This window comes from Triticum dicoccoides, chromosome 4B (assembly GCF_002162155.2).
Source record: "Triticum dicoccoides isolate Atlit2015 ecotype Zavitan chromosome 4B, WEW_v2.0, whole genome shotgun sequence".
Classification (NCBI taxonomy): Eukaryota; Viridiplantae; Streptophyta; class Magnoliopsida; order Poales; family Poaceae; genus Triticum; species Triticum dicoccoides.
The window spans coordinates 214686240-214707667 of record NC_041387.1 but is presented as its reverse complement, the minus strand read 5'-3'; positions in this window follow the sequence as shown (position 1 = coordinate 214707667).

Sequence of the window (21428 nt, the reverse complement as noted above, 5' to 3'; positions counted from 1 at the left end):
AAGTTTGTCTTGCCTCCTCTAGTATCATCTCAAGTCAGTCATGCATGTGCGAAGTATACATTGGTTTGTGAGACTAGCTACCTTCATTCCATATGTATCCCTAGCATACTAAGCCACTCATTGATTTGTTCAGGGAGAAGAAGTTCCTTCTTAAGAGCATGCCTTATGTAAGGACTTTGATATCCTCGATGATGGTTCCCCACCTGAACTCGGTAGTGTTTTATTATAAGACTACTACGTGGTCATGCTTGTCTAGGAAAACATGTTCACATGTATGTAGCAGAACCAGCTCATGTTTTGGAGCTTGCTATCATAGTCCATTTCTGAGAATCTCGCAACGTCGTCTCGTCGATTGTGTTGCAAACTTTCATTTTCCATTCTAGACTTGATGAGTCTGGAATATCCTGTTACCAACCAGATCTGAATCTAAGGCAGATATGATGGTTGGAACATTTCCCAAGAACTATAATAATGGTCTCTCTGTAAACGGTCAATCATCCAGATTTTGTTTCCTTGGCCTCGCTAAGGTGAAATCTGAGAAGTTGTTATCTTCCTATGCATCTGCATCATCCATCACTATCCATCATGGTAGCATGTTGTGTTGCTAGGATCCTTGAGACGGATATTGGTAAAACCTTGATGGATATGGAAATGCTCAAGTTCTTGAGAGCACACACACGCTAGGTGTTATCATCGACACTAATTGGGATTGCTCTCAGTTTCCTCAGTTATGCTATAACTTTTCAAACAGTGAACTCACTCTCCACTATTGAGCTTCTCCCCAGTTACTAAAATCATCCCTTGTGTTGTTTTCAACAAAGTAATCCACATCATCCATTCTAATCCGGGTATGCCATTCTACTGAAACCCTCCAAACGATCGCTCGAGAATTGCCTTAGGATGGTATAAAGAGTTTCAATGATCTCTGAATCAAAGGTAATTCTTTTGCCACTTAAAGGGATATATCTAAGAGTCACCATCCCTAAGGTTTTGCGTTGTGGTATCATGGCAACTCAACTCCTCGCTACGTTGACAACCGTTCACCACCCTCTTAGGTGTGTGACTTAGGATCGGGGTCCTGACATGAACTAACGAGTTTGTAAGGGCAAGGAGATCGCCTAGTTCATGAAGATCTACCCAAGTGAGGCATGTCATTCGTGGGGGATGGCCATGGTGGAATAGACAAGGTTGCTTCTTCGTGGATCCTTCATGGGTGGAGCCCTCCATGGACTTGCGCAACTGTTACCCTTCATGGGTTGATGTGTCCACTAATGTGGATGTACGATAGCACCACCTATCGGAACCATGCCAAAAACTCCATGTCTTCATTGCGTTTGCACACTCCAATCCCATCCCTTTGCTTTCTTGCAACCAGAATGCTTTACTCTTTCCGCTGCGTATACTCTTGCCATGATTGCTTGAAGTATGTTGGGAATGCTTAAAATTGTGCTAAACTTTAACCTCAACTTGAAAATCATAAAAACTGCTACTTTTGCTTGTTGAGGGTCTAATCCCCCCTCTAGACCCCTCTTCTCGATCCTTTCAGCCACCCAACATACTCACCTCAAGGGTGATGTCAACAATAATAACTCATGCTACCCATATCCAACTGGATATATGTGTTACGCCAAATATGCGACCCTATCCGAGAGGAACTCGAAGGTCCCACCAAGGATTGAAGTGCATATTGAAGAGGCTTTGCAAGGTGGATATCACTACATCGTACCATTACATAATAGATGGGGATACATACAAAAGACATACAATTCCACATGAATACAACAACATCATATATAAGAGCAACATCCAACTAAAGATGAAACACAAACAGAAACTCAAACAACATCCACCCTGCTAGCCCAGGCTGCCGACCAGGAACGTATCCCCTGATCAAAGAAGAAGAAGCAGAAGAACTCCAAAACAAGGAAATGTCGCTCTCACGTCAGATCATTGCATTACCTGTACCTGCAATTATTGTTGTAGTAATCTGTGGACCGCGAGGACTCAGCAATCCCATTACCATGGGTATCAAGACTAGCAAAGCTTAATGGGTATGGAAAAGGTTAAGTGGTGAGGTTGCAGCAAGCAAATAAGCATTTGTATGGTGGCTAACTTACGAGTACAAGAATAAGATGAGAAGCTACGCAAACGGTCGCAAACTAGTAATGATCTAAAAGTGATCCTGAACTACTTAAGTTCAAACATAACCCACTATGTTCTCTTCTCAACTCACTCGAAAAGAGACAGTCATAGTTACACACGCGGTTGGTGCATTTTATTTTGGATCTGGTGTCAAGTTCTCTACAACTTGATATTAAAAAATCCCGTCTGGCACATAAGCACAGGCACATCTTTCAAAAGATTAAAACCTGCAGGGGTGTCCCAACTTAGCCCACGACAAGCTCATGAACACGGATACAATCCTCCATCGTGGGACAACCCGATCAAACTCGGGATCCCGGTGCACAAGACATTTTGACAATGGTAAAACAAATCCAGCATGACCTCCCGACGTGCTGACACCCTAAATAGTAGTTGCGCGTATCTTGTCTCAGGCCACGACGGATGAGCTATGGTTACAGCGACCAAATACCCCAAGTTGCCAAGGGGCAGCGCCACAAGCGGCTCTAGTTTCGGACCAACACCATCAACACTGCCCCCCTGTATTATGTTAAATTACTCCTCGGGTAGGGCTAACTCCCTATGCGTCAAATTTAATATCATGTTTATTATGTTGGGCAAATGTTAAAACCAATGTTGGGCCTTGCTGGAAGAGTTTTATTTAGAGCAAACTGTCAAGGGGGAGCCCATAAACCCCGACTATGTTAGGAACACAAAAATCAAGGAACATAACACCGTGATACGTCTCCAACGTATCTATAATTTTTTATTGCTCCATGCTACTTTATCTACTGTTTTGGACTATAATGGGCTTTGTTTTCCACTTTTATATTATTTTTGGGACTAACATATTAACCGGAGGCCCAGCCCAGAATTGTTGTTTTTTTGCCTAATTCAGTGTTTCGAAGAAACGGAATATCAAACAGAGTCCAAACGGAATGAAACCTTCGTGAACGTGATTTTCTCACCAAACGTGATCCAGGAGACTTGGATCCTACTCCAAGACATAACAGAGGGGGTCACGAGAGTGGGGGGTGCCCCCCCCAGGGCGTGCCCCCCTGCCTCGTGGCCCCCCTGTTGCTCCACCTACGTACTCCTTCCTCCTATATATACCTACGTATCCCCAAACGATCAGAACAGGAGCCAAAAACCTAATTCCACCGCCGCAACCTTCTGTATCCACGAGATCCCATCTTGGGGCCTGTTCCGGAGCTCCGCCGAAGGGGGCATCCACCATGGAGGGCTTCTACATCAACACCATAGCCCCTCCGATGAAGTGTGAGTAGTTTACTTCAGACCTTCGGGTCCATATCTAGTAGCTAGATGGCTTCTTCTCTCTTTTTGGATCTCAATACAATGTTCTCCCCCTCTCTCGTGGAGATCTATTCGATGTAATATTATTTTTGTGGTGCGTTTGTTGAGACCGATGAATTGTTTGTTTATGATCCAGTTTATCTATGCACAATATTTGAATCTTCTCTGAATTCTTTTATGTATGATTGAGTTATCTTTGCAAGTCTCTTCGAATTATCCTTTTGGTTTGGCCAACTAGATTGGCAATTCTTGCAATGGGAGAAGTGCTTAGCTTTGGGTTCAATCTTGCGGTGTCCTTTCCTAGTGACAGAAGGGGCAGCAAGGAACGTATTCTATTGTTTCCATCGAGGATAACAAGATGGGGTTTTTATCATATTGCATGAATTTATCCCTGGACATCATGCCATCTTGCTTAAGGCGTTACTCTGTTTTTAACTTAATACTCTAGATGCATGTTGGATAGCAGTCGATGAGTGGAGTAATAGTAGTAGATGCAGAATTGTTTCGATCTACTTGTCTCGGACGTGATGCCTATATACATGATCATACCTAGGTATACTCATAAGTATGCTCAATTCTGTCAATTGCTCAACAATAATTTGTTCACCCACCATAGAATATCTATGCTCTTGAGAGAAGCCACTAGTGAAACCTATGCCCCCCGGGTCTATTCCCATCATATCAATCTCCATTACTTTATTAATTTCTTTGTTTTTACTTTGCCTTTGACTTTTCACTTTGCATCTATCTATCAAAAATACGAAAAATATTATTTATCATCTCTATCTAGATCTCACTCTCGTAAGTGGCCGTGAAGGGATTGACAACCCCTAATCGCGTTGGTTGCGAGGAGCTATCGTTTTGTGTAGGTACGAGGGACTTGTGCATGGTCTCCTACTGGATTGATACCTTGGTTCTCAAAAACTGAGGGAAATACTTACGCTACTTTGCTGCATCATCCTCTCCTCTTCGGGGTAATCCAACGCAGTGCTCAAGAGTTAGCACACCGGTATGACAAAAACTAGGGCGGCAAGAGTGGAACAAAACACTAGGCAAAAGGCTGAGCCTTCCACCCTTTACCAAGTATATATGTGCATTAATTAAGTAAGAGATATTGTGATATTCCATGATTTCCATGTTCCAACATGGAACAACCTGCAACTGCACCTGCAACTAGCAATGCTATGAGAGGGGCTGAGCGAAGCGGTAACATTGCCAAACAACGGTTTGCTGGGATGGTGAAAAAGGTTAGAGGCCAGCATGGCAATTTGGGAGGCTTGATAAACAAGTGGTGGGTAGCGTGACATAGCGATAGCATCGAGACAACTAGCATAGCAAAGATAGTAGTGAGATCCAAGGTGACAGTCATCTTGTCTGAAGCCCTCTAGGAAGAAGAATGAGTGCACCAATAAGACGAATGGGCATAGACGAACGAATCCTCACGATCGCAACGAAACATGAACTATCGAGAAGAATCACAACCGGAAAGAAGCAAACAACATGGTAAACACATAACACATAAACATGACATGATGCTCAACCAAGTATTATGCATGACAAGGCTACATGGTGCTACACATGGAAAGAGATGATGCATATATACAAAAACATCACATCAAAGCAAGTTTAAATGAGGCTAGAAACAACGTATAACAATTTCGGTAAGTCCTCATATGCAAATTTCTAAATTGGTCCTGATCTTTATAACCTTACGTTAGAGTTTTTAAACAGCAAGTTAAGATGCACCATGATAATCTATGCGGTTTTCTAATCAAGTTACATATAAGGTTCATTAAATTCGGAGCTACGGCCTAGAAGATATGAGCAACACAAGTTAAACATGACATTGATTCAAAATGCATTTAAACATCAAGCACACATACTCAAATCAAGGATGCAACATGACATGATGAAACTAAATGCAAAACCAAGCAAGTTACATATAGATCATGATGAAAACGGAGCAATGGTTCAACACATACAATCAAAACAAGATATGACAACAATCTGCCTAAAACAGCAACTAGGCACATTGCAAGCATCAAAATAACATGCTACAGAAACTATATGAGCACAAACTTGATATGCACTTCAAGTACATATTGCATACTTCAAATATCATTGAGGTTCAGATTCATAGGCATCAATATTAAGCCAATATGATCAATTCTAAAAGCAACTTTATAACACAGATTATGACAGTGAAAAACTGGGAATATACATGAGCAGAGTTAAAATGATGGCATGTTGGAGGCATGATACATGTATGGTGTCATGCATGAACATGGAATCAAAAGGTATAGCAAGCTAGTACATATCATGGAGCTCAAATAATGCAACATGGCATATATATAGGAGTAACATGTTCATGGAAATCATCAAGACAAGATGCAAACATGAAACAACAGATTCTCAGACTTTGTGAAAATCTGGGAATGCAAAACAGTAACATTATGATGCTGACTTCGAAGGCACATAATAGAAATAATAGAAATTTTAATAAATATGCAAAGGTCATGGACATGTAGTAGACATGACATACTTCCAATTAAACCAATGGCACAATTTTGAAGATGCATAGATTAAATTACAATGAGCTTTGAAAAATGGAATATGCTGTTAACAGACTGGCAATTATATTTTTAAATAATTTGAGAGCATGAAAAGAACAATCTATAGTAGGCTATAAAGGCAAATAAGGACATGGATAGATAGAGAATAACATGTACATAAAAACAAGATTACTGAATATCTCCAGATTATGCATACACTTGATGGTAGCATAACTAAACATGGCATCACAATATAACAGATACAAACCTAGCAAAATTTACTCTCTGAAAATAGCAAACAGCGAGTAGACCAGTTTGCAAGCTTGTTCTAGTCATCACACGACATATCATGAAAAGTGGAATACACCAATGCAAATATGACATGATTTTTCTTCTAAAAATTTAGGTATGTTGCTCAAAAGAAAATCAAACAAAATGCTACGAAAAAGACAAAATGACAAGTTATATCAGTTTTCAACAGTTACAACAACATGCACTTTTGCAATGAATATTAAGACATGTAGATGAACCCTAATATGAATGCAACAACAACCACCATGAAGATCACAATGAGCAGATCATCTCCATATAAAGGACATCATCATCGAGCAAACATGCACAAAGATACAAGCTCCACAAAATGCCTATATGATGTATGAAATATGGGACTTATAAGTCATTTTTAACAGAAAACAGAGTGAGCGACAAATCCTAAATTACGCTCGGGCGAGGGATAGTCTGCGGCTGCTCACCTAGGGCCTGTGGGCCAGTGGTGACGGTTATGGGAGGTTTTCGTGGCTTGGGGTGGACTGGTGTGAACCGGGCGGTTCAGGGCAGCGGTTCGCATGGGCCGGTCCTATTTAGTCGAACCGGCTGGTCTGACCGGTTCATGCAGGGACGGGCCGCAGGGCCCATCTGCCAGCGCGTGCAGGGGCGATTACGCGGCCGGGCAGGTCGGTCGAGGCTGGCGACAAAAGGGTCGCCGGCGCGGCGAGGTCTCACCGGAGACGAGGCGGCGGGCGGCGGTGGAGGGGCGACGCCGGGAGAGGTGGAGGTGACGGATATAGGTCCAGCTAGGCCTGATTCGGTCGGAGGCGGGGCATGCAGTGACAAGGACCAGCAGTCAGGGCACAGAGGAGCTCGACTCCGATGGTGGCGGCAGGATCCTGCGAGGAAGATAGAGGTGAGAGCAGGAGAGGACAGGGAAGAGGGAAGGAGGGAGAGGGCATGAGGGGCCGGCCTGGTCGGACGCTGGTGGCGGAGGAAGGCGGCGGTGCTGCGAGGTCCGGACATCAGGGCAAGCGGCGGCGAGGCATCGGGGCTCACCGGATCCAGATCAGGAGCTCGGGTCAGGGGCGGCTCAGCGCGGGTCCGGCTCAGGCCCGGGCGGGTCATGCACGGGCCCGACGAGCCGCAGGGAGGTGGGAGGCTGGCTGGGGTGACGCGGAGGGTGCCGATTGGCTAGGAGTGCGGCGGGGCGAGGTGGCGGCTCGGGATTGGCCAAAAGCATGGCGGCGGCGGCGCCAAGTGGCGAGGAGGAGTTGGATCAGCTTGGATTGTGAGGAGGAGGGGGTTGGTGGCGGCTAGAAGTTAAGGGAGGCTAGGGGAGTCCCAAAATGGCATGGGGTTTTTAGATAGGATTAGGTTTTTTATCCTATTTTGGAGCCGTTCGATCGCCATCGGACGGTCCGGAGCGAAGGAGTGGGTAGCTGGACCAGTGGGCTGTGTAGAGTGGCTAGGAAGAGAATAGAGGAGAGGCCCGCCAGCAGTTTCGGAGACCGAAACGTCCGATGAATAAACCGACTATATTGTGGTTATATGTTTAACGGTTGGTCTATCGAACAGACTCTGAATGCGATGAAATTTGGCAGGTGGTCTACCTACACTATAATAAGACCGCACGCCAACTTGCAACCCATTCCAAGAACATTTTTGTGCCACTTATAAAATAATATTTTGGAGGTGCCGCGGGCGCGTGCTAGTGTGTCTAGGCTCAAAACGGACAACAGAGAAAAAAGGGAGACCCGAACGAATGCAAGTTTTGAAAACATGCAGATGAAATGCACATGATGACATGGCAAAGTGCAACACGCAAGAGAATGACATGGCAACAACGACGGATAACTGGAAGACATCTGGCGCATCGGTCTCGGGGCGTTACAATATGTGCCTAGAGCTTTCCTCACCACATGATGCTTGCCAAAAGAGAAAATAAAAAGGAATAGAGATAAAAAATTTGACTCTTGCATAATAGTGAATACATAAAAGTAAAAGATTGGCCCTTCACAGAGGGAAGCAGAGGTTTCCATGCGCTTTTTGTTTGTATGCTCAATCCCTTAGTGCAAAATAATGTCACATTATATTGCCCCTTATGATAGCAACCTTTATTATGCAGTCTGTTGCTTTTATTCTTTTCCATCACAAAAGTTCGTACAATGCTCAATTTTCTCTTACACTAAATGATCTAACACTTTCAGAAGCAATTCTTGTTGCCTTTTTGCACTGATGACAACTTTCTTGGAGGATCTTACTCAATCCTTATGTAGGTATGGTCGACTCTTCAAAATAATATTCAGGTTTAAGGGTTTTTGGATGCAGACATAGTATCCTTAGTGCGGAATTTTTGGCTAGCAAAGATGGTAGGCAAGCACCACATGTTGAAGGATCTATGACAATATAACTTCTATGTGAATATGAACAAACATAAATCATTACATTGTCTTCCTTGTCCAACGTCAACAATTTCGGCATGTAATATTTTGATGGGGGCTCAAAATCACAAAAGGTGGCCAATATAGTGTATTTGCATGTTAATCTTCTCTTCCCTTATTAATTCTTTCATGAATTGCATCATTGAACAATGTTATATTTGACAATCTCCAATAAAATTTTCTACTTATACTCTTCCTTACGTGATGTCATTATTTACCATAAGATTAGCATATGATCTTTTTCATTTATTTCCTTTATTTTTATTGAACATGAGAGTAAAGAAAACAAAAATCAAACTAAACTTTATTATATATCTCGCACACGATTACAAAGATATATCACTAAGCAAACTTTCAAAAAGAAAGGATTGAACTAAACTTTTATTCATCTAAAGCACAAGATCACTATGGATCAAACTAAGATAAGTAAAGGCAAAAGATAGTGGAGGTGATACAATACCGGGGCACCTCCCCGAAGCTTGGCACAAGCCAAGGGGAGTGCCCATACCCGATACTCAATTTTCTTTTGGTGATAAAGAAGGAGGTGGTGGTGATGAAGTGGTATTGATCTTGTACTCGGGTTTCCATGGCAGAGGCTAACCATCATAAGAAGAGGAGTGAGACTTGCGGGTCCTGCAACTAGCAACCAAACTCATACCTTTAAACCTTGCCTCATATTCAAACAATTTGTTTTGGAGGTCATAGATCTAGCTCTAGAGGAAGTTGATTTGGTCGTTGAAGGTGAAGACGATGTCCTTCATGGAGTTGCCATCCACCTTGAGATCATAGGTGTAGTCTGCGATCATGAGGTGATTGGCTTCACATCCACATTCTACCATCCCCTTACACCGGTGAACTTCCTGCTGCATAGCTTCAAGCCTAGCCTCCATGGATCCCGTCCCCTTGGGGCCTTGCACATCGCGGATGTGGAGCACCCCCTCACACATCTGGATAGCTTGAGGGTGCTGCATCACCTCCCACAAATGTGGCTTCATGACGTTCTCGAAGAACATATCCTTGGAGGAGCTTGAAGCAGCCATGGTGGATTAGATCTGTCAGAAAATAGCAGGGAAAATAAAACATAAGATTTCTCCGTGATACAGTGGTCAATAGGTTCGGGGGTATTGTCGGTGCAACAGACCCTGAGTCCGTTGCCGAGACTGTGCACAGGCACGAGGGAAAGTTTACAACACCATGATCAACTCAAGCAAGATAGGTCGACTCCCTTTAGGGACCCAAGCACAGATCAAGAAGACCAAGACTAGCCAGAGGGGCAAGAAACTACTAAGGGAAAAACCTCCCCTGCCGGTCAGGAGAGCCTGGCAGTGGCAAGGTTATCCCTGGAAGCGAGCCTCCCCCGAATTGTCCCGGCATGCCTGCTGGGACCAGCGAAGACCAACCACTCCACCACACCACCTCATCACGACATATGTCGTTGATTAGTGCGGTGTCAAGCTGCAAGGTGACTAGTTCACTGCTATATGCCACATGGCAGCTAGCTTCTACAGAAAATACCTACAAGCGACACCCGTCCTGCGACGTGTCGAGTGAGCGGGTGCTAAGCTGGTGAATCAGCCCAGCAGGGCCTGCCGGGCAAGCTGTGATGTGACATTGAGCGGCACATTTAATGTTCTTTGTCAGCCTGCAGAGTTAGGTATGATAACATTGTTCGCTATCTAATCAGTGTGTAATGACTGATTTGCAACTGTGTTGACCCCTTGATCTATAAAAGGAGGCCCATGGCAACCATAGAAAGGATTCAGATCCTTGTACACTCATATGCGCGTAGACATTTTTGTCCCAAGGCAACCCTGCTGGGCAGAGAGCGCTGTGTTTTCCACCACCATCCACCATCAATCGACCAAATAAGGAGTAGGGTTTTACGCCTCGCGGTGGCCTGAACCTGGGTAACAATTGCTCGTGTGATCTCTGTCGTGCTGCCTCACGCTTCTCCGCTCTTTGTGCAACATGCCACCCCCCCGAACCATAAAGGGGATCACAGCCCCATAGGTGGTCGTGGTCCCCCCATGACATCTTTGGCGCGCTAGGTAGGGAGATCACTTGTACGAACCCGAAAGCATGAGCAGCGTGTCATCTTGATCGCCGTCTTCATCATCAGCGGCTCCATCAACAATGGCGCCCAAGAACAAACAGGAGTTGCAGCTCACCCATCCACCTCAAAGGCTCCGCCCCCCGCGACTGCCAACGTCGCAGGAAATGAGGGGGCACGTGAAGATGCGGGCATCGCGGGAGGCGTGGCCAATGCAGGAGGCATTGTCACCACCATCCCCGTAGTCGAAGCAGAATCCAGAGGCGCCGGGGAAGGACAACATCAACAAAGGGCACAACCGCAGTGGTGGAGCTCGTTCTGAAGCGAATCACAACCCTTCGGCCGCCCGCACCACGAGTGTGACCGCAAGGCACGTGTTGCCTCCAGAACAAGACAGCCCAGCTATTGTGCTAAACGGGAATGTCGGCCCTCAAGCACCTTTGCTGCGTGACCGTGCTATCCAAGTGGCTGGCTCATGGCAGCGAGGACCCGACGCGGTCGCCACTGGCACCATAAGGATCCGAGCAACACAGTGGTCTTCATCATCTTCACCCATGCCAAGCACCGCCTTTGATGCCAGGGCGCGGGCCCAGTTGCTATTGAGGTTCCCTCCGGCGGCCGAACAGATGGATGAATGGAGAGCTACCATCTAGAGTCTGATTGGCTTCATCGAGGCCGGGGCTCACAGCGAGCTGGCCCTCCTCAGCCTCCCCAAGGGGCAGCAACGGCTTGTACGGCTGGCCGCACGGAATGGGCTGCTCCCACAGTGTAGTCCCCACCTCGATATGCTTTGTGGGAGGCATGCATCTAAGAGGCCAACAATGTCTCGATGGCTTCCTCTGATCCTCGAGCACGACAAGAACCACGGCGAGCCCCAGAGGATAGGTAGAGGGAAGCCACGCACGCTGTCATCATGCGGCGCCACGACGAGCACCGCCAACCCAATGGGTGTGATGGTCCCAACATCGACGAGCCCGCGCCTGGAGATGGTGGGTACCTACCTTTCAAGGATGGGTGCCCTGCCTTCAGCCGCGAGCTACAGCAAGTACGTTGGCCATCAACTCGCATGTTCAAGCCAGAGATACTTGAGAATTATGATGGAAGATTGAACCGGGTAGAGTTCTTGAGCATCTACACCATCATAGGTCAGCTTCCGGTGGAAGGGATGAGAAGGTATTTATTAGCTAATTATTTCCCTTTGGCACTTAAGTCTAATGTGAGGTCTTGGTTGATGCACTTGCCGGAGAACTCCATCTCTTCCTGGGCTGACTTATGCCATGAGTTCATTGGTGCCTTCACGGGAGGCCATCAAGAACCAGGGCGGCCCAACGATTTGCGGCTCCTCTAGCAAAAAGAAGAAGAAACTCGGCAGAAGTACTTGCAAAGGTTTAGTAGAGTTCACAGGAATATCCCAGACATCCATCCGCCAGTTGTGATAGCTACCTTTCAGTCTAATGTGCACAACCGAAGGATACGTTCCAAGATGAGCGTCAAGCTGCCCAAGACTGTGAAGGAGCTGTACACTTTGGTGGACAAGTGTGCTCGGGTGGAGGAAGGGAGGAAGCTTCCTGGAGAGGAGGATTGTGTCGACATCGACTCAGAAGATGACGACGAGACCACTAGCCAAAAGAAGAAGGACAAGAAGTGCAACAAGAAGTGCAAGGATAAAGCAGTGATGACTCTCGAGGGATTGGGCACACCTAGTACCGTCAAGAAGGCAAAAGCCGAAGCCCCCAGCAAGGAAGTTGCCACGTGTGCTGACGGCCGGGAGGCTGCAGCTGCCGAGAAAGCTGGGAAGAGTGACGGTTCATACTGGAAGATCCATCATACCAAAGGCCATGACCTCCAAGAGTGTCATCAGGTTGAGCGGCTTGTCAAGAAGCAGAGGGCTGAGTATGAGAAGCGAGATAAGGAAAGAGGTCAGAACAACACTGGCGGTAAGGGTCAGGGCGGTGAAGCAAATCACCTTGGCAAGGCAACTCAGAACCAAGGGAAACCCGCCAGGGGCAGAGAGAAAGAGGATTGTGATGCTGGGAGTGATGAAGGGGATGAAGAGGAAACCAGTGAGCAGGAATTCCAGAAGGCCACCGACGCCCTGTGCATTGATGGGGGTGCATCTTTGCACTCCTCTCACCTTAAAAAGTGGGCACGAGAGATCAATGTCGTGGAGCCAATGGCAACTTCACAGAAACCACTCAAATGGCCACGCATGCCAATCATCTTTGATGAGGAGGATCATCCTCACCGCACCACTACGGTAGGGTGCCTGCCGTTGTTGGTCTCCCCAATGATCTGCAACCTCAAAGTCATGAAGATGTTGGTTGATGGCGGGGCTGGGCTGATTTTGATCTCCCCGCATGTTCACAGCAAGCTCCAGATAGCAGAGGAGGAGCTTAAGGCAACTGACACGTTTCAAGGAGTTAATCCTGGCAGTAGCAGTCCTAAGGGAAAGGTCACGTTGCCAGTAACATTTGGGGGTGAGTTGAACTACCAGACCGAGAAGATTGTGTTTGATGTGGTGGACACCCCCTGCTGTACAATGGTATCCTTGGGCGCCCTGCCCTGGCCAAGTTCATGGCGGCATCCCACTATGCCTACAACACCTTGAAGATGCTTGGCCTAGTGGGCGTAATTTCCATCCTATCGGATAAGAAAGACGCGATGATATGCATGGACAAGATGTATCAGGACACTATTGCGGTAGAGGTCGCCGAAGCAGCGGTGCCCGCCAAGGAAAGTAAGGGAAAGAAGAAGGATTGTAGGGACTCCAGCAAGGAATCTAGGAAGCGTGTCCCTACTGAGTGCACGACACCCATTGATGATGTGCCAGAGTGTTCCAACAGCAAGGGGGCCAAGGCTGCTACACCCAATGTGAAAAAGGTCCCAGCAGGGCTGGCTGGCGTTGATGGTACCTTTACTATCAACGCCCCCTTGATGACAAATTGGAAAGCGCGCTCATTGCCTTCCTGCGGGCGAATATCGTTGTGTTTGCCTGGCAACCATCTAATATCCCTGGTGTTCGCAGGGGGTAATCGAGCACCACCTTGCTGTCTCCCCACATGCCCGACCAGTCAAGCAGAAGGTGCGGAAGTAGGCCTTGGAGCGGCAACAGTTCATTGCCGAGGATATTAAGAAGCTTGATGTGACTGGTTTGGTCAGAGGAGTACTGCATCCAACGTGGTTGGCAAACCTAGTGGTTGTGCGCAAGGCTAATGGGAAGTGGAGGCTTTGCATTCACTTCATAGACCTCAACAAGGCTTGGCCAAAGGATCCATTTCCCTTGCCGCGCATCGACCAGATTGTGGATTCCACTTCAGATTGTGATTTGCTTTCTTTTCTGGATGCAAACTCTAGATATCATCAGATCTTCATGCCCAAGGAAGACGAAGAGAAGACCTCCTTCATCACCCCATGCGGTACGTACTGCTTTGTGCGCATGCCTTTTGGGCTAAAAAGTGTCGGGTCTACTTTTGCAAGGGCAGTCCAGATTGGCTTTGAACCACAGTTGTACAGAAATATTGAGGCTTATATGGATGATATTGTCGTCAAGACCAAAGGACAAATCCACCCTCATCCAGGATCTATAAGAGATGTTTGCTAATCTGTGCAAGCTCAACTTGATGCTAAACCCGAAGAAGTGTGTGTTTGGCGTTCCCTCCGGCAAGCTACTTGGTTTCTTTGTGTCCCATCGCAGGATCGAGGCCAATCCAGATAAGATCAAGGCTATAGAGAAGATGTAGGCACTAGGACAGTAAAAGATGTGAGGCATTTGACATGATGTGTTGCCGCGCTTAGCAGATTCATCTCCAAGTCTGCCGAGCGTGCCCTGCCATTCTTCAAAATTTTGAAGAAGGTAGGACCCATGAAGTGGACCCTAGAGGCAGAGGCAGCACTGCAGGATCAGAGGACCTACTTGTCCTCTGTGCCAACTTTAGTAGCCCCTAAACCACAAGAGCCTTTACTGCTATACTTGGTGGAAAAAAATCAAGTGGTTAGTGCAGCTTTAGTGGCACAACGGGAAGTAGAGGAAGCAGAGGATAAACAAAGCCCGGTAGGACAGGGTAAGGATCAGGAGAGAGAAGAGCACGATAGCAGGAGTGACCCCAAAGACGCAGCAAGGAAGAAAATGGTGGAGCGCCCGGTGTACTTTGTCAGCTCCTTGCTATAGGGGGCTAGCGAGGTACTCTGGCGTGCAAAAGTTGATTTTTGGCCTCATCATGGCCTCAAGGAAACTGCGCCACTACTTCCAAGCCCATGAGATTACAGTTGTCACCTGCTTCCCATTGCAAAGGATACTCCAGAACCCTAAGGCTACCAGCAGAATAGTGGACTGGGATTTGGGGTTATCCAGCTTTGGCCTGAAGTTTGAGAGCACCTCAACAATCTAGAGTAGCGCATTGGCCCAGTTTATTGCAGAATGGATGCCATCCCCTGACGAAGAGGTTATGGAAACAATTATACCTGGCAAGGAAGCGCCCCAAGAATGGATTATGTATTTTAATGGAGCTTTCTCCCTGCAAGGTGTAGGGGCTAGCGTGCTTCTCGTTGCTCCCACTGGCGAGCACCTAAAGTATGTCGTCCAGATGCATTTTCCCCGGGAGGAAGCAACCAAACAATACAACAGAGTATGAAGGGCTCCTTTCCAGGCTCAGGATTACCGTTGAGTTAGGAATTAAGAAGTTGATCATTCGAGGAGATTCGCAACTTGTGGTGAGACAAGTCAACAAGGATTACCAAAGTCCATTGATGGAGGCATACGTTAAGGAAGTGAGACGATTGGAGGAACGCTTTGACAGATTGCAAATTGAGCATGTACCCCGTGCGGAAAACAGTATAGTTGATCATCTGTCAAAGTGTGCTGCGCAAAAGCTTCCTTTGGAACCAGGAACTTTTGTTCTCCAGCTTACTCAACCCTCCGTATCCCCGGCAACAATGGCCTAGAAAAGGATAATGTTGGACCCCGGTAAGCCTCTCCCAGTAGAGCCCCTCGGGGCTCCTGGCAGGGACCCTGCCGGGAAGAACTCCCCATCACTTGCTAGGTTGCATCCTCCTACTAGGCCACCAGTCCCCGCTGTCAAGGATCGCACCCCTGCTAGCGGGGAGGTGCCGTTAGTCCTTGTTGCCGAGCTCCAGGCTACAACTTGGGCAAGGCATATAGTCCACTTCCTCCAAACCGGAGAACTTCCCGATGAACAAGATAAAGTTGAAAGAGTAGCCCGGAGGGCCAGTATGTACCACTTTGTCGATGACACTCTGTACAAAAGGAGGTCCAATGGTGTTAACTTGAAGTGCATCTGCCAGGAAGAAGGAAAGGAACTGTTGGCAAAGATACACAAAGGCATGTGTGGCTCCCACATTGGATCAAGCGTATTAGTTGGGAAAGCATTCCGTTAAGGATTCTATTGGCCCACAGCCCTCCAAGTGCGGTCGAGCTAGTCACCAAGCGTGAAACCTGCCAGTTCCATTCCAAGAACATCCATCTGCCTGCGCAATCTCTTCAGACAATCCCTTTGTCATGGCCGTTTACGGTCTGGGGGCTCGATATCCTCGGCCCTTTCCCCCGATCTACCGGGGGCCTTGAATTTTTGTTCGTTGCAATCGACAAGTTTACAAAGTGGTTGGAAGTAGTTATCGTGAGAAAGGTGACTGCTCAGTCAGCTATCAAGTTCTTGAAAGATTTGGTGTGCTGCTTCGGGATTCCTTCCCGGATCATCACTGACAATGGCACCCAATTCACGAGCCGTGCCTTCATGCAATATGTTCATGCCCTCAGAAGCACGATTTCATTTACCTCTGTTGCACATCCCAGGAGCAATGGACAAGCCAAGAGGGCGAACACTGAAGTGCTACGCAGACTCAAGATAAGAGCATTTGATAAGCTGTAGAAGTGTGGCAGGTGATGGATCGATGAGCTGCTGGTGGTTCTTTGGTCCCTCAGAACGACACCAAATTGAGCTACCGAGTAGACTCCCTTCTCTCTAGTCTATGGGGAAGAAGCAGTTATCCCCATGGAACTCATTTATGGGTCCCCTCGAGTACTTGCCTATGATGAAGTAGCGCAAGATTAGCACCGGCATGATGATGCTATGCTACTCAAGGAGAACCGTCTCTGGGCTGCTACGCGTGCTGCACACTATCAACAAGCCCTGTGTCGCTATCATACCCATAGGGTTCATGCCTGGCATTTTGAGGAAGGCGGCCTTGTCCATAGGCGCGTTCAGTCCGCCAAGGGTGAAAACAAGTTGTAACCAAAGTGGGAAGGCCCTTACCGGGTAGTACGAGTCACCAGACATGGCGCAGTCCGTTTGGAGACCGGAGATGGCATTAAATGGCAAAGCTCATGGAATATTGAGCATCTCCATAAGTTCTACCTGTAAGGGGCGGCTGTCGGGCCCTGCTCGGCAGCCACCCTTTTGTACAGGGCTTGCCTCAGTTGCATGTAACCCCTTGTACAAAGCCAGGCACAGACCCTGAGCAACAGAGAAATAAACGAAGCACTGCGGGGCCTCAAAAAGTTGCATGCATGCATAAGCATATCATGAGCATTGCATCCTCATATAGATTAGGTTGCATCTGGTATCATTTTCATCTTCATAATCTACAGGATCCTGCCGTGGATTATGTCCCTAAGAAGAGGTGAGAAGACAAGCCAGCACGGCGACCTCCGGCAGGCCAAATAGATAAGTTCTATCTCTTATCCATATGTGTTGTTTAAGGATAGCCTACCGGAGAAACTCATTTGTTTTAAATATAGAGGCATTCAACCTCTGCATGGCCATATACATGCACGACTCCCCGACAAGGTTTATCTTTTTTCATGAAATATGCTTCAAGCAAGTACAAACCTTACAGAACACGAACATGGATTCAAGGGATTATATTATTTGAACTAAAAATTGGCAAGTTCCTACAGGTTTAAGATTGAAAAAAGATAAGTGCCCCGTAAACTCCTCTCCCTATTCCTCTCACCCAACGTAGTGCGGTAGGAAGAGAAGGAGGCAGTAGCAGCGCCCAAGTGGGAGTCCATCCCGATCCCGTCATAGCCTGCCAGACCCAGCCTAACAAGATCGGGAGTGGCGAGGCTACGAAGGAGGAGGGCGGAAGGAGCTGCTCAGTAGCGCCCTGGTCATCGCCTCCAGGACCAGCAAGAAGCCCCATCTCGAGCGACAATGGAGTCATCCATCAAAGCTCAGATGGAAGACTATTGGAGGAGGCGAAGGCACCAAGAGAGCGGCCCCCTCCCCGGCAACCAGGAGGCTGGTGATGATGGTGCCGGGAAGGGGGGGAGAGAACGTAAAGACGAGGTAGCATGTCGCCGGTACAAGACAAACGCGTCGGTGTGATCATACTCCCACCCGCCACCCTGCCTCCCACCTTCTCCGTCTTCCCTGGCTTCATCTTCATCAATACCTCCCTAGGAAAATGTAGGCCTCATAGTTCAGCACTCCTCCAAAAGAGATGGCGTGCGGCCAAGAAGGCCAAGGCGTTTGGGGCACAACGCGCCTCACCTTGGAGGGAAGGAAGGCGCCCTCCTAGTAAACATCAACCCCGGCTCCAAGGAGAGGGGCAGTACTGGGATTTCTAATGATCCCAATCCCTTCGCCTTGGACTTGGACCAGACTCACTCCCAAGCGCCAACACCATTTCTTGGCATCATCGGCTCCAAGATAAGGCCCGGGGCCTAGGCCCAAGCTCTCCCTTCCAGCATACTCAAGACGAAGCAAGGCGGAGGAAGAGAAGGATATGGATGAATGCATACGCTTGTCCCCCGCTCCTCCATTTATAGGCGAGCTGGGGTTTGGAGGCTGAATCCCCAACGGGTAATCACCGCCCCTTCCACCAATCCCAGAAGACCGGGCCTCTGCTTTGATGCCCCTCCGCACCACGTGCCTCCATTACCTACTCCACTCGATGCATGTGACATACGTGGCTGAGGATAAGGGCGTGGTGGGACGGGTGAATTGGCAGTTACCTGCTTGTGCATTAAAGTCATTCACGGGCCATTATAAGAATGGTCCCCCAACCATTGGCGTTACGTCATGGGCGGAAAAACCGGAAACCGTCCTGGACTCAAGATAATGAAGAAACAAATAAGATCTCAAGAGGCGAAGCCGTCTTAGGACCCGTACACCAATTAGGGCCTGCCCCAACGACACCCAGCGGCGCGATTGTGCCAGGCCCGGGGGCTTCTGTCAGTGCAACAGACCCTGGGTCCGTTACCCAGACTATGCACAGGCATGAGGGCAAGTTCACAACACCATGATCAACTCAAGCAAGATGGATCGACTCCCTTAACAGACCGAAGCATAGATCAAGAAGACCAAGACTAGCTAGAGGGGAAAGACACTACTAAGGGAAAAACCTCCCCTGCTGGGCAGGTGAGCATGGTGGAGGCAAGGTTATCCCTGGAAGCAAGCCTCCCCTGAATCGTCCCAGCAGGCCTGCCGGGACCAGCGAAGACCAACCACTCCACCGCACCACGTCATCACGACGTACGTCGTCGATCAGTGCGGTGTCAAGCTCCAAGGTGACTAGGTGGCTGCTATATGCCACATGGCAGCCACCTTCTATAGATAATACATACAAGCGACACATGTCCTGCGATGTGTCGAGCGAGCAGGCGCCAAGCTGGTGAATCAGCCCGGCAGGGCCTGCCGGGCAAGTTGTGATGTGACATTAAGCGGCACATTTAATGCACTCTGTCAGCCTGCAGATTAGGTATGATAGCACTGTTCGCTATCTAATCAGTGCATAATGATTAATTTTCCACTGTGGTGACCCCTTGATCTATAAAAGGAGGCCCATGGCAACCATAGAAAGGATTTGGATCCTTGTACACTCATACGTGTATAGCCCTTCTTGTCCCAAGACAACCCTGCCGGGCAGAGAGCACTGCGTTTTCCACCACCACCCACCATCAATCCACCAAAGTAGGAGTAGGGTTTTACACCTGGCAGCGGCCCAAACCTGGGTAAGAACTGCCCATGTGATCTCTGATGTGCTGCCTCACTCTCCTCCGCTCTTTGTGCAATGTACCATCCCCCTACCAAACCAGAAAGGGGCTCACAACCCCATAGGTGGCTGTGGTTCCCCCAGGACAGGTATATAATGGTTTTTTATCCTAGGAACCAAGCAAACGGAAGAAAACGGAGTCCGGAAGGTACCCGAGGTGGGCACGACCCACCTAGGCGCGCTTGGCAAGCCAGTGGTGCCTTCCTGGTTGTTTCTTATTTTCCTAGTTTTTTATATTCTAAAACAGACAAAAAATGTTTTTGCGGATTTTTTGGAGTCCGTTTACTTACCGTAAAATGTACCTCCTCCTTTTCACGATTCTGGAGTGTTCTGGAGGGTTTCTTTTATGTGTTCTTCCAGTGTCATAGTTTATTTTGATGGCTCCAGATCGATAAACGATAAACCTCCTTGATAACATAGGTCCTTCCATTCGGGGAGGAGTTTGCATACAAAGAATCTGAAATGAGAGTTGTACAAAAGAACATATTCTCCAACCTTGAACTCACGCTTTTGGATTCTTTTGTCATGCCATCTTTTGACTGTTTCTTTGAATAACTTTGCATTTTCATAAGCTTGGGTTCTCCATTCATCTAATGAGCTAATATCAAATAACCTCTTTTCAACAGCAAGTTGTGCTTTCATGCACTTATAGCTCTTAGTGCATCCATTGCATGGAAATCCCTACTCCTTGCATTGACATCAATTGATGGGCATCTCCCTAGCCCATTGATTAGCCTCGTTGATGTGAGACTTTCTCATTTTTTGTCTTATCCATATTATCTCCACTACCATACTCTATTCCACCCATAGTGCTATATACATGGCTTACGCTCATGTATGGCGTGAGAGTTGAAAAAGCTGAAGCACCTTAAAAAGTATGAATCAATTGCTTGGCTTGTCATTGGGTTGTGCATGATAAATACTTTTTGTGAAGAAGATAGAGCATGACAAGGCTATATGATTTTGTAGGGATAACGTTCTTCAGCATTGATATCTTGAAAGACATGATTGTTTATTGGTATGCCTTATTATTATTGTTTTTACGTCAAGCTATAGACTATTGCTTTGAATCATCGGGATCTTAATATTCATGCCACAAAAGATAGATTACATGATGAACATGTTAGGTAGCATTCCACTTCAAAAATTTCTGTTTTTATCATTTACCTACTCGAGGATGAGCATGAATTACGCTTGGTGATGCTTGATATGTTTGCAATGTATCTATAATTTTTTATTTTTCCATGCTATTATAGTATCAATCTTGGATGTTTTATATGCATTTATATGTCATTATATATCATTTTTGTGGACTAACCTATTAACATAGTGTCAAGTGCAAGTTGTTGTTTTTTGCTTGTTTTTGGCTTTCCAGAATATTAGTACCAAACGAACTCCAAATGCCATGAAACTTTTTGGAGATTTTTTTCTGGACATAAGTGACCCTGGAAGCTTCGGGAGAGGGCTAGAAGATGAAGGAGCACCCAAGAGGCACCAGGGCGCACCATGGTGGCTTGTGGAGCCCACGAGCATCCGTTTGACCTAATTCCGCCTCTATAAATTCTCTAAAATTGGGAAACCAGTAGAGAGCCACCCAAAACACCTTTTCTGCTGCCGGAAGCTTCTATTCTCGTGAGATCCCATCTGGAGGCCTTTTTCGGTACTCTG